Consider the following 14,926-nt stretch of genomic DNA (forward strand, 5'->3'; position numbering starts at 1 on the left):
AATGACATGACAAACATGTATAGCCTGACACGAATTGCATTAAATGACATGCATGAACGACGACATGAATGATATGACATACATCTTTATCGTGTTATGTCACGTCATGCATTTCATGTCAGGCATTCCTAGCTTGGTCCACACGTATGTGGTCGTGGTAGTGCATGTCATGACACTTCGAAGATGGGACGCCACGCGTGCAATCATTCCTGTCTTGCATGTTATATCATGACATGTCATGCTTCAATGTCACCTTTGTCATGCATGTTGATACGCGATTCTGGTCATTTATTGTATGTATGTCATTTCAGACGCGCATATCATACATGTCATATCTACATGCATGCGGCGTCATTCTTGTTGCCATTTGTCCCTTCACGTATGTCACTAGGAGTCATATGACCCATTATATATGTGTCATGGTGTGTCATGCATTCATGATATTCATGTCACGATATGCTATACATGACATTCAATTTCATCCATGTCATGTCACGCGTATTGCGAAAGCAGCAGATTGCAATGTTGATGGCATTGAAGTTAATAAAAAGTTGGCATCGCGTCCGCGAAGTTGACGTGATGTAACATGTGCGACGTGGTAACGCATTAAATTATTTTAGATAACGTGATGGTGCTTGCCTAGTAACCGCACGGGCGGCCAAAGGAATAGTTAGGCGCAACTCTGATTTCTTTCCGAGCACATACAAGAATACCAAGTTTAGCGTGCCCTAGGCGCCAGAACGGCAAGTAGGGGCGTCTACGTGAACGTTTACAACATATAGAAAAGCGCGCCACACTGACACTTAAGAATGTTGCGTGCAGCGCGTCACAGATTCATGGCTTCCGCGGTGCAAGCCAATGAAGAAGATGTGGGAGCACTGTGGAGGGTATCAAAGACAATCGAATAACGATAACTCCGCTTCTGCTGAAGGCAGTGGAATTCTTGTTGTTGCACAATGTTTCTGACACTCTTCTTTCATGTGGAATTCTTTGCAGTATTTCCATAAAAACCACTGCAGGGCGGCCTTCCAAGAGTGTCCCGCGGATGCCATTTTTGCTGGTAACGCTAGTAATTTTTTGCAGTCTCGGCTTGCAAAGCCACGCACCCATATCGAGCAGTGCTAAGAGCTTATTCGTCTCCAATGACCTGCACTCTAAAGGCAACGACAGCCGCATGCAGTGGCTTATCAGAATGACTTTAAGCGGTAGAAACTTAATTTTCCGTAAGTAGCTCGAAACATGTAGATTCGTTGATGTTTTTAGGTGTGCGGTCTATCAATGTAAAAATATTTCTCACCTGTCTCACACTGTCTGGCAGAGTGACCTCCAGCTTGTCCTGGAGTGGACAACACTGCAGGCGGCCGGTAGAGGTACAGATCGTGGTTGTATTGCGCCAACCATCTTCCAAATTTCTGCTTTCCATCGATGGACCACCAACGTTCCACTACCAGTATATCGACCCGCGGTCAAGGGCGATCACCGTGGTCCAGGATCCTTGAAAAATTGGCTTCTTCAGTGCAGGCGACGAAGGTGGCGACTTGATTGCAAAAATAACGGTTAATCGATTGAATGCAATTGCATAAAGAAAACGACTTTAGCGAGGCCCTTCGGAACACAACGTGCACATGCTCACTGGGTCGCATGGCGTAAACAAATTAGGACTCACCGGCCTATTTCCTGCGGTTCTTTTTGAAGGTCAGGATGATGATGGTAATGACCTCGGGAATTGTAGCACATACCCGCTATGGAATCACCCATAATCTTTTTCCGCCCCTTCCCCTTTTTTATTTGTTCTAACACTCAAGCAGTTAGTTTTGTATGAATGTGTTGATGTCTCGCTAGTAATGCCGTGATTTAAACATACACATATTTTTGATCATATCTGGTGCATGTTCGCAGAAACTAGACAGATCTTATCAAGTGCGATCAGGGGATTCTGTTGGGGCTGCACTATATACTTTAGTAATTTTATGGGTGTTTTTTGTTTTTATTGCGATAGCCGTTATACGGACACTCCAGGCGCATTTTTGTCGTTGTCGTTGCTGTCGGCAGCAACTGCGTATTGCGTGACCACGCCCGAGGGGCGCCGATGATCGCTGCTCAATATCGCGCGTGCATGGGAGGAAAGCTCGGAGGAAAGCCGCAGTCTTCCATCGCGCGCTTGGTGGCGGGAGGAGGGTGGGGAGGGGGCGGTGTTGTATTCTGGCACCAGCGGCGCATTGCGCGGCCGTGCGACTCCTATCTTGAAAGCGATCTGCGTCGGGGCCTCAGTCTAGGTGCGAGGCGGCTCATACTTTTGTGCTAGCTGCGTTTCCGCCGCTGCTCAGTTTACGTAGAAGCGATGCACAGCACGAAGGCTACTTCGCTCGCAGCTGCCGCCTCGCTTCCTCACGCCAGCGTTTTGACAGCGAGTGTCCGCGGTCATCGAGTGTGATGTTTTCATTTTTGCCTGAGGGCGCTGACACCACGCCTATTATATTGTATAGTAAATTTGCAAGTATATATTGTCACGTTTATTATCCAGGCGACTTCTAAAAGAGGCCGTTATAGTAAGTCCAAGTCGTCGAAGGGGCCGTGCAGCACCGACAAAAGACCAAGGTGCTAGCCCGTGAACTAGACCATCCTCGTCTTCTTCTGGGAGCAAGTGGCACAAGCGCATGGTAATATGACCAATAAAACTACGCATAACGTTCTGCGCATTTGCTATCGCAGTTCATTGTTCGCCTCTCGGGCGAAACGGCGACTTTTTTTTTCAATAAACATTCGGAGGTTTGTGTGAACAAGGTTCGATCCCCGCACTGTGTGCGATGTGAGCTATACGCTAGTTTGCCTGACCATAGATGAGTTGACCCGTAAGCGCATGCGTGGTGCTGCAGCATGCTCTTCCGGCCTTCGGAAAACTTTTCAGGTATAGTTTAACTTTGAAATGTTACTGGACATTCAAGCATGACCATCCATTCTGCAATCTTTGGAGTTGACTGAAGGAATTTCAATAGTTAACAAGCTTGATTATTAGGTCACTCACGTGGCATGCGTGTACCAACTTCCTCTTTGTTATCGCTATTTTATGTTCTGATTCTTGCAAAATATTGTTGTTGTCGGTAAACTGAACACTATCATGTACAGCGTCTTAAAGTGTGCCTTTCTGTGACGTTTTCAAGTCCGCTATCATTATTATTTGCCGATCACATAAAACTTGCCGAGCATTATAAAAAGCTAAAGGCACGTTTTTGTTACTTGGTAAACACTTGTCCACCAGCTGACAAGTTAGGAATATACTGTGATTTAAAAACTTTTGTCGTGCGCTCTCTTCTATGGAATTTTATATAGTACGTGCGAGCTTTCATGGACAAAACGTTTTAAAAAGACAGAATATTCATACGAATAAGACCAAGAAATCGCCGGTATTATTTTAGCCCTGAGATCCAATTCTTTATAGAAAGGTTACCAAAAAATTTATCTTAGTTTTAATTCTCAAGATGCCAATTAGGGTGTGGTAGAAATGTTTTAGACGTTAAATTTTGATGACGCAGGGTGCTTAATATGCATTTTTTCAGTCGAAGACCAAAATGTTCACGTGTGTTCAAGTGTTCACGACACTGTTCAAAATATTCAAGTGTTCACGACAGTGTTCTTAGCTCGCAAGAGGGAGACAGAAGAGAGGGAGGCGCTGATATCAATATGCATACGAGGGTCACCGCCGTTTGTTTAGCAAACTGCTAGAAACAAAAAGCGGTAGCACCCAGCTCACCTTGACTGTCAACGGTAATGTGTTAAGCATTGGATCATTTTAGTGACAGAAGGTATCCCACCATCAAACCGAGTTATGATCAGGCGTGTAATGCAGCCAGACTGCTACTGAACATGATACTTGGTAGCGCAAAACTCGAAATAAAAGACAACGGAGAAAGACGAGAGGGAAGGAAAGACGAGCGCATTTCCTCTCGTCTTTCTCTGTTGTCTTTTATTTCGAGTTTTGCGCTACCAAGTATCATGTTCAGTAAACACCAACTCGCCCAAGAAGAAGTTATTTTGAAGCCAGACTGCTATTTCGCGCTTCAATAGGAAAGTTCGGACCCACTAGCAGCGCCGCCGCGAAGCGGCGACGTGGCCTCCGAAATTTATGGCGCTCCGCTCCGTGCGAACGCATAGAAACGCGTCATGCGGCAACCGGGCTCCTCGCTCGCATTTCTTTCTTGGCACGCTGGACCGTCTAGTGGAGCGGCCGAGAAGTCCGTACGTGGCCTCCAAGACGAGAAGTGTGGTGAGCCGCTGCCCACGGACGCTGAGAACTGTCCCCTCGCTTGCCGCACACCCAGTGGCACATACTGAGTGACCCAACTTGTCGAGAGGTTCATTGAAGAGGGGCACGTATCCAGTGCATTCACAGCGCAGTTCGCTAAAGCATTGGCTTGAAAGGCGTTCATTCAAAAGCATCACATACCCAATGTACTTGTAGCACAGCCTGCGAAAGAGTCGGGCTGCTGTCCTTGAGGAACCCTTGCGACGTGGGTTCGATCCCGCTTAACCAGGGATAAATTTAAGGGGAGGAGGAGGAGGAAAAACATTTATTAAGAAAAAAACAAAAAAAGTTTAAGGGGTCTTTATGGTCAATGTGGCGCGGCACATTCCATGTGGCACATACCTAGTTACGAAAGTTGGTGTCACACTCGCTCAATGAAGACAGCGGCACACATGTACTGACACATACCATTAAATTAACAGAGTTGGCCGCACACAGGTTCATCGAAGGCCAGCGCGGCCGGCACATTCCCCGTGCTCCGTGTCGGAGTCAAACATTTTCTTCGAGTAGCGGTACCTACCCAGTCCCACATTTATTATGATCCATGTCGGCATGACAAATGTTCGTTGAAGAGCGGCACATATATACTAAGAGCCACATACGCATCGGCCAAAGTTGTGCTTACGGTTGGTTTCGAAACGTGTTTCCTCACCACAGCGGCCCCATGCGCGAAACCAATGGATGTGCGACCTGAAAGCTCAAAACACAGTTGAGTCTTCGCTCACGTTGCGCCGTGTGGCGAACCAGTTCCTCACAGTTTCTGTAAAATAAGGAAGGTTGGATACTTTTGACACAGGCCGTGCTCAAACACACACACACACACACACACACACACACGCACACACACACACACACACACACACACACACACACACACACACACACACACACACACACACACACACACACACATATATATATATATATATATATATATATATATATATATATATATATATACAAGAACAAGAACAAAGGGAACCTAGGGGGCCGATTTTGATTAGTCATACCGTAAGAAGCCAATAACCACGCATACACCAACCTAGCGTCAATACAAGTAAACGTAATTTCCCTTTTGTTGCCCTTGGTGTCTATGGTTGTTGGCTGCTTATGATACGATATATATTTAAATATATATTTCAAGAGAAATTCTTCAGACCACCATTGAAACGTAATTATTCAGTAATTCAAGCGTAATATTTGCTTAATACCATTCGCCTGTCGTGCTCACGCACTCACGTGGCTTGAAAGCGGGGAAAAGCCCTAACATCTCCATGTTACCAAACTATAGGCTTGAATGTCTGCAGTTGGATTTCACAGTAACACTCACGCACGGTCCCCTGACAGTATGCTGTGTCTCTGTCGGAGGGCCGACTATTTGTTCAGAAAATACAAATCGATTTCTCGTAATAATAATATTGGTACCCTCTCTTGGAATTCGAATGCAAATATTTAAAAATACAGGCTGCCACCCATGAAACCAGTGACAAATTCAGTGTTTTCATTACTTACGGCCACAACGGCGCGCCCTACTCCGTTACTGAGACCAGTGTTTCCGATAAATATTTGCACCACACTCCCGCAATGTTCTCTAATGCATTCAAATATGATGTCTGATAGTAATATTGGTTTAGGGCAAGCACCTACGTAGATAATAATTAGTTTCTGTGTGGGTTGCAAGTTCTCAATGATTTACCTTAACATAATGAATCGCTAACAATACATATAAACGAAATTCGTTCTGCGCGAAATCTTCCGTGAAGTCCTGGTTTTCACCCGTAAACCACACCATACGGTTTCCCTCCTACCTCAACACTACGTTCGCCAGATTCGCGCTTACACGCAAATGTGCGCTTACTTTATGAGCTATGCTGCCTGGCATAATGGCGCCGCTGTGCGTCGGGTTTCTTGTCGATATGTTCACTGCGCTCATCGGTGCTCATAGGCACCGCTCTTGGCTGCTTCACATTGCTTTTACGAGCAGTCAGGTCATCGCTTTTAAAGAATGCTTTGGTTCGTATCGAGACGTTTCTGTTATGTTTCACGCTTCTTGGGACCCTTAGCATCCTCCGCCGTCAGTAAATGCTTCTGCCCCAGTTTGTGTCATGGATTTCGTGTGTACAATCACGTGCCTTCCGTGTACCTCGGGTGGATGCGGAACCCCTTGTTGTGCACTACCTACAGGACCGGCCGATCGTTGGAGACAGCAGCCAGCATCCGCACGCTTGGGGAAGAAGCAACAAAAGGTTTGCCTATAAGAGTGCTACGAACAAGACACTGCTATGTACAATGCTCACAACAGAACGCCTAGGCGACTCGGTATTTCTCGGTAAATACTTTGCGAAAGTCAAAGTTAATTATGTGGTACACATGTATGCCATCAACTCTTGCGATGTGCTCTATCATCGGCTACGTACAGTTCCGGTCGCATCGGATACTGCCAGACTTAGGTGCGCTAAGGCGTGTGGTCGCTCTCATGCGCACGGTTGCCGGAGCTTCACTGCAGCGCCATAGTCAGGAGGCATAATTGTACATCTCCAGGAACGTTGGTCAGCGCCAGTCACGGGTCACAGGAAGCAGAATGCCGATGGACAGAGACGCAGCGACCTCGATGGTGCCCCTTTAAGGACAACCACTCTCTCCAGTGCAACACTCACTGGGGCTCACATGGTTTTATCAATGCTGCGCCACCGTGGAATGCTTCGTTCACATGTTGGACGCCGGCGCACGCACTACCATCTGAGGAACGCCGATACATATGCGCATATATACATAGGCGTATATAGCGCAAACGTATGTGCACTGATGGGGCACTAGCCAGATTATCACTATGCAGGGGCTGTGATGCTCTCCGTTTTCAGATTTCCGTGAATAGGATGGAGCTGACAGCATTCATGATACGGTGACGATGCCGCAATATGACCAATAAATAATCTCACTCATTTAAATGAAATGCCAGTTTTGAAAGAAAACTGCTTCATGTGGAATTATAGTGGCAGCAGCTTGTAGTTTCGTCGAGAACGCAACTGCTATGCTTTTACATTTTTTACGCTTTTCGTCGCCGAAGCCAAGCAACATATGAAATAGGTGACAAAGCCGTGACGTGAGTGTGTCAAGATGTTGTACAAGATATAAAGCAATCTAAGGCAAATACGGGTAATGCCTTCCAATGAGCTTTCTTCGGAGGAGTAATCGCAAACTTTATTGAAGTAACACTGAGGCTGTACGCAAGGTTTTTGCCGCCTATTTGCCTCAGCTTCACGTGGTGACAAGCACTTCTGTATTGAGACCTAGGGCGAATGCATAGTTCTCACAAGACAGTTGTCCGTTTTAGTGACTGGTTGTAAAATTATCCTCCATAGTTGCGGCGTAAGGACTGCTTCACTGAGTTGCTGCACTTGCAGATGGTTCCAATGCATTTTCCTCGTTTAAAATTAGCTTCTCTGCATACTTCGAAGCACTCTTCCATCCTACAGTCGGGCTTCATCAGCGTATCTATATCTACAGCGCCTGTAACGATGAGGAGCGCTACAAAAAACAGGATGCCAGTTAAGGCGGATGTCTTGGTTCTCATTTCCACTGTACATATCTGGGGAAAAAAACAAAAAAAAAACACGTGCTGTCACCGTACGTTGATCCACTTTATGTCCTCAAATACGCTTGACATAAAACATAATTGGATACTTTCTGTGATTACCTGAAGTTGTGAGGAGATAATCTGCATTATTCGAGCAATTTGCAATCAAAATATACAGCATAGGATCATTCCTAAGCCTAGCACACAGTTAATGAACTAACAAATGCAGCTTTGTCATATATTTGCATTTATTTTAATTTTTCTTCCGATCTGTGAAATGTCGTTAGTCTATAGAATCAGACTCAAAAATGTACATGTTGAAGAAATTCGTGCCTTAAAGATTCATTATGACGCTTGACGTTAGCAGATTGCCTTGGTCAGTTTGAGGAGCGAAATTTTCTTTACCTTCTTCTAATAATCGAAATCTACTGACACTTTTGGGACGACATTCAAGCGCCGAAAGCGATGCCAACAGCTTCCGGTTGTTGGCTGCTGGCTGTTCTTTCCTGGCTACTGTCTTGGTAAGTAAAACAAAATTGGCAATATGCCACTGTATATTTGCTTCTTGCATATAACGGAACAGACCAAGTTGGGCCGCTGGTTATGTGCAATTGGGCATGTCCGAATCAGTATGCAGACAGGTTTGGCTAATTCACTAATATGGGCATGTGCTACTGAGCAGTTGTCTATGTAGACCAGCAGAAGAGACAAGAAGTGAAGTCACCAGCAGAAGCAGCCTATTGTGCAGAAAAAAGTAATGGTCAGAAAAGGCAACCTGATCGTGCATTGAGCGAGGAGTTTCATAGTACATAAAAGCGAATAAGAGAAACGATTCATAGGAAGATAACAGCGATGCAAGTCAACAAATGCGGCATCATTTCTATTTGTCTAGAATTGTATTACTTTGCTATTTGCTACTACTGTTAAACAATCACATATACACAAGGTAAATATTTCATGTACCTTGATATTAAACACCAAACCAACGCTCTTGTTAACATTCGTGGCGAATAACATATCTTGTATATGTAAGCACGTCGACAGGCACATCTGTGGAAGATAATCCGCTGCTAAATGCATACAAATCTGAAAGGGGATTATCCTGAAGCTGCAACAAATTTTAAGAGAGAACAAACGGTAATTTATATCATAGATTCTCATGCACTGGTCAGTAACAATCGTGAAGGAACACAGACAAGAGAGAGATGGATAGTTTATTTGAAACAGGCAGAGAGGTCGGCCGGAGCTGGCATGCACTGGCCTACTACTCTGTAGAAGGGAAAAGTAAAAGCGAGAATAAATACCCTAAAAGATGATGACCAAGTTTAGAGGACGTTGCACATAAAAATAACCATGCAAGCGAGTGGTTTCTTTAAAGTTTTCAGTCTAGTACAGTGTTTGTCGGTGAAATGTGGGTAAGCGAAGCTTGTCGTGTGTTTCTTCAGTATTGCTCCGAACGAATTGCACTGACGAGTACCACGTTGTGCTCGAACCCCAACAGGTCACACGCACTGCAGCTGGTTCCGACGTTCCGGTTGACAAACTAGTGTTGAAACCTGGCCGTCACACCGGGGAAGTTGGCGCTAGCATTGCCGAGGCTTGCACCACCGTTGTCGGGTTTCGGGCGAAGGGGGGGGCTAGACTACCCTGACTTGCGGCCTCAACATCGCGCTCCCTCAACTCGGGGTCCGCGGCTCTTCGCTGACGTTTCGCCTAAGATTCGGAAGCCCTTATGCTAGAATCGGCACGTCGACGACGAGCCCATTCCTAAGCGTGTTGATTCGAGAGGATGGATTTACTTGAAATTTCTTCAATGTAAAATCTGTCCGTTAACTAAGACAATGAATGGCTTATACACCCTTAAGCAATGGATCATACCCACGTAAACGCGGTCTCCCCATTACGACGGCAGAAGAGAAGTGAAATTCTACGCTGGAATGATTTGCGCAACGCAGCCAGTTGTGGAAGCAAACGACGACGACGAACGCGGGAGCAGTGGCACAAGTGCGTGCCGAGCACGCGCTCTGAGAGCAGTTGGCCTCCCGTAGGCTTTTCTCAGTTGATAACTGCCACAATAAACGTGAGTTTAATTTTTTTAGCGTTAAATCACCGGCGTAGGCTAGCGTATACAAGCTAAGCTAGAAAAGTTCAGAGCAGGCCCTTGTGGCTGTTGTTGCAGGTGTGCAGTAACCCTTGGCAATAACACACAACTGAAACTAAAACTAGGGGAAATCGTAACGTAAATTACTCGTATATATTGAATGTAGAGTTCATAAATTATAGGAAATAAGTGGCGAATAAAAAACAACTTGTCGCAGGTGGTATCCAAACGAGCGTTTTCGTATTACGCGTGCGATGAACTTACCAGTTTGGCTGCCATTGCAACGTTTTGCCGTCCGATTTCTTGGATTATATTTGTGTCTTTTTCAAGTGCAAAAAAAGGTAAGGTGTGCAGACACGGACACAAGAGAAGTGGGCAACACAAACGCCGACTATCAACTGAAGGAAGCACTGAGGCGAAAAAAGAAAGCAGACACAAAACTCATCTGCGCATGCTCTGGAATGGTAGCACCACGTGGCAATCGGGTACACGTGCCGGTCTACGTGAGAGATAACTGTTGAGGCATTTGATCTCTTCCTTATGTAAGGTAATCGAAGGCTGACTCACGCAGGCAGCTTCCACCATATAGATATGCCAAGCCTCGACCATAGACGCGTATCTTCATTCCTATGCATGTACAGTATCGCGCATTCATCTAACTCTGGCGTGCAGTTACAATCTTGGCAGACATGACAATGTAATGAAAGATTGGAACATCGCCTTCCAATGCGTGCGTGCCTTTTTTGCATTATGAATCCTTACCAACTAGCTCAGCTTTCTGTTGTTCAAAGTCTTTTTCTAGGCCCTGCAAGCGTTTGTAACTAAGGTGCCATGTACTTGGGAACGGCTGTAGCAGAAATAACATTCTGTATCAGGCGCTATTGCATTGAGTTGTAGCGCTGACCGATACTTCTAGGGGCTAGTTCTAGTGGGCACAACGTACACTAGAAAGTGAAAGGAAGAACGGTGGAGCCAAAGTTCAGGTAGTAAGAGAATTGCCACCGAAATGCGAAGGCGTGGGTTCGGATCGCAATCGCGCCAAGCTATTTACTAATTCGCTTCCACTTTTGTTTCTCTCCGTATCTCGCTTCATTATATTAAAACAAGTAATTTTCCCTATACTTTCTCTGAATTTATTGTCTCTTGGCCTCATATGATTGCGACTAATCATAATCGGGTGTGCTTTCACTTATAGCTTATAAACTGCTTGTCATTCCTATAACTTATATAATCCAATGCACTCTCAGCACGTTCTCAATACATGCTTAATCAATAGAATATACTTATCACATCGCATGAAGCTTTGCGTTGCGGAAAATGCAGCACCTCAGTCGTATTGCTTGAAAGTAAACTCACACTTCGCGCCCAAGCTCTTCTAGGTTACAGCGTTTGGCAATGTAGGCTCCTGTCTCTACTTATGAAATGCCCTTCGTATATATACGTACATAGCATACACGACAGTAACTGCTTGGCGGCGCCAATACTGCAAGCAACTGTCAAGCTTTTATATGAATGGTGCTATATACGAAGAACCAACACTTGAGAAATAGGATGCCATCATTTACAGGTGTCAACCGACTGTAGGGCTTTAAGGAGATGACCAGCGTGTCTGTCAGCAAGGAATCATTCGAACAAGATGAATTTGGTTTCTATTGAACGAAGTTTGTTCGCCGTTCACTGGATAAAATTAAGTAGTGTTTCTGCAGGATAACTGCAAGGGCCACTCAATTAAATAGTGCAGTGTGTTCGCCTAGCAATAGGCACCAATGTTATAGTAAGCAACAAAAGAGAAATACAAGGCGACAATAGAACGTTTACCACAACGCTTATGCAGCAAATTTAGGGTCGCCTTGTAAATAGGAGACATAAATTCCTCGTGTCAATACCAAGCATTGGAAAATAGAAAATAGAAAACTTTATTATTGAAGATCTTGCAGCTGCCTTGTTTATAAATGAGCCAACTTCGAAGCATCTTCCAGTTGGTTATGTTTTTCACTGACTGTGTCGTACTTAAATTTATGGGACAGCAGGTCTAGATGGCGCGTATCTGTTAATTGCGCTTCGACATCAATGCAGCTGACAAGACGTGCCGGGTGGAGCAGTGTGTTAGTAATTGTATTTCTATTGGTAGGTACACCTCATGTTAACTACATAGTCTGACTATAGATCACTACTGATGGGCTCACTTTAACGTTATGCTCTCTAATAGGCTAGACAGCAACGTCTATTTTCTTGATATGACGGCATTAACATTATGCGCTGGAATTGTTTGACATATGCGTGCGTATCGCTGCATTACTGATTCTAAATGATCCTTGTAGTTTACTTGAAAGTGCACAGCTGAGCAAAGTAGCAGCTTTTGCTGTAGCGATGAAGCTTCGAATTCTGGGGTAAAATAGCCCAAGAACTGCAATAGGAGGTAGATGTCCAGTTGTCAGGTCCCCTCCCCCTTTTTTTTTCTTTACACCACTTTCATAGTTTCTTGAAATAACTTATCATAAGGCAGTGAGCTAGCTATTGTAGTTTTTTTGTGGTTAGGATTGTGTTTTTTGGTTAGGTATATTTAGCGACCACGGCTCAATGAGCGCACAAGTTAGTAGTCCGAATGAGGGAGGCGATGATACAATAGCGCAGTAAACAATGTTGTAGCTATGTTATGCCTCCTGGGCAACTCGGAAAATATTATCAGGAAGGTCAAGTTTTTAGAAGGTATACAATCAGCGCAGCGTACGTTGAGAGCGATCCTCTAAACACCTGAAAGGACGAGCCAATGAAATGAGGGGTACCGTCACCTTTGCACAAAGGTGTTTTATAATGTGACATTCTCGAACTACCCTACTTACTCGTATATCAACAGTGCGTAAGCTCAGTATCTTCTTTCCTCTGTGAACCTATAATTTACCCGCCGCTTTAACTGTGCGTTCTAAAATTCTTGTTGACCGCCATGGTATATGTGTGAATGATCGGAAAGCATTTTGATCTGCGCAGCTTGTTACACGGAACAACCGAAAACAGGAACAGCTAGTTTTTATACCCGCGCTTGTACATCCCATTCGTTTCTCTGGTAATGCGTGATTCTAATGCAGAGCTTAGCTGAACTTTTTTCTGCATAGTCGTGTAAATCCGAACAGTTATAGAATGGGATTCTGACTATAAAATGCGAATGCATTTTGTGCCCCATTACGCTAAAATGCGTCGGTGCGACCGAAAGAGGCTACCTAAATGGTCGATGGCGTTTAGAGTAAAATCACGTGAAGAAATGCTCGGATTCTTAACATACGTATTTTTCAGGGAGGTTCCTGTAAACAAAGTAAGTTAATGACATCGAAAAGAAAATTTTCTAAATCTTGGTCTGGGTGGGAATCGAACCCGGACCCACGGGGTGCGAGACGAGCACGCTACCCCAATACCACGGTACTTTTTTTTTCCTTTATTGCCAGAACTTTCACGTAGGAAACACAAATTGCATATTGACCGTGGGCATTCGTGCGTCGTTGAAAGCATAGTTTCTCACGTACTTTCGGCGCAGTGTTATGTTCATTGTAGGCCGCAGGTTCAGGTACGCCGAAAAAAGGGGAGGACGAGAGAAAGGTCGTAAACATAGCTAGGTGCAAAGGCGAGCGACAACTGCACCACTGCCGCACAATTTTTGCACTGCAGACTTTTGTCGTGGCTCCTACCCCTACTCAGCGTCGCTGGTGCACAAAACATATTTGTTTTTTACGACTTCTGTGGTCTACCAGCTCAAGAAAAAGAACGTGTGAGCGTGCACGAACATACCGTTTTAAGTATACATGTAGTTGTAGGTAACTCACTTCGAACACCACCCTTGCAGCCTTTCCTAGGCTGCTGTGCCTCAGCACCCTGAGGTAACTTTGGTTTTTCAAATACCCCAGATTAAGTTCACTGGCAGTATAATTTTTTATTGTGGTCGCAGCAGCATAAGCGACACTCGCCAACATACCTTCCGGGTTTTTACAAAGACCAGAACTCAAGTATTGAGCACCATTGTGACTGTGTATTTGAGAGGAATTATTAAGTCGTAAAGTGCGGTGACGCCGCAGGAGAACACACAAGCCAACCAGTAGCGGCCAATTGAACACATCACACAGCACCTGAGAAAATGAAATCCATCTAGTAACCACGATTTACTCAATTTTGGGCCCTGATCATAGCAGCACAGTTCCGGTTAACGACAAAAATGCACCGCCATTAATTCAGGTATGTAAATAGATTTTCTCAAATGGTTCTGGCTTCAACATGTTTATTTTTGTGTGGTTACATTGGCAATGAACAACATACATTCCGCGAATTTCTGACGAGTTTAAAGTGGAAGACTAAATTTAAAGTGAATAGTCCTTGATATGGGAAGAATTTTTTTCTCTTGATCGGTGGTTTCTGGGAAGTATTTCCTTGTACACTGCTGTAAAGCTCAACCTAACTTGGTGCCAGCAATGACCACAGATGGTGACGGCGCACCACAAACTTCGATGTACCTGTACGTGCGTCTGCAGTAGTGGAAAAACATGTTTAGGCAGTCTGCAGCCTCCACAAGTTCGTCCGACCCTCTTACACGCACTTCGCAGATAGTGCCTGAAACTAGAAGATAAACAATTCAAAATGTACATGATTATTGGTTACAGCAAACATATTACTGGCGACAACTCATTTTTGTGTATTTTGTTTACAAAACAAGAAATTTCTGAACACATTGCGTGCAAAATTAAAGGGGTAACATAAATAACTCACAATTATTTTTTAAAGGTAGGTCATGTGCAGGGAGTTTACAGACGCCCAGATGAAGTTTACCCGTTATAGTTCGGTCCTAATCAACTTTTCTGAGACGTTCAACGTTTCGGTGCGACATTTTAATTTTTCACATGGAACTACCTTGAGGCGTCAACACGTTTGGTAAATTGAACATTCGAAGAGCTTACGTTGTATC

General features: G+C 44.6%; 1 protein-coding gene and 2 long non-coding RNA genes across 4 annotated transcripts in view; 1 reads left to right on the forward strand and 2 right to left on the reverse strand.

The window, feature by feature from the left end:
• The window catches only part of LOC125940311 (uncharacterized), a 160,517-nt gene that overhangs the window by 73,151 nt on the left and 72,440 nt on the right, over positions 1-14,926 (forward strand). The window lies entirely within an intron of this gene.
• The window catches only part of LOC125940314 (uncharacterized), a 163,073-nt gene that overhangs the window by 66,885 nt on the left and 81,262 nt on the right, over positions 1-14,926 (reverse strand). The window lies entirely within an intron of this gene.
• The window catches only part of LOC125940317 (uncharacterized), a 14,675-nt gene continuing 13,688 nt past the window's right edge, over positions 13,940-14,926 (reverse strand). The window contains exon 4 of the long non-coding RNA XR_007463526.1: positions 13,940-14,580. This is a non-coding gene — a long non-coding RNA (uncharacterized LOC125940317). The remainder of the gene's footprint in view (positions 14,581-14,926) is intronic.

Source organism: Dermacentor silvarum, chromosome 9 (assembly GCF_013339745.2).
Source record: "Dermacentor silvarum isolate Dsil-2018 chromosome 9, BIME_Dsil_1.4, whole genome shotgun sequence".
Lineage (NCBI taxonomy): Eukaryota > Metazoa > Arthropoda > Arachnida > Ixodida > Ixodidae > Dermacentor > Dermacentor silvarum.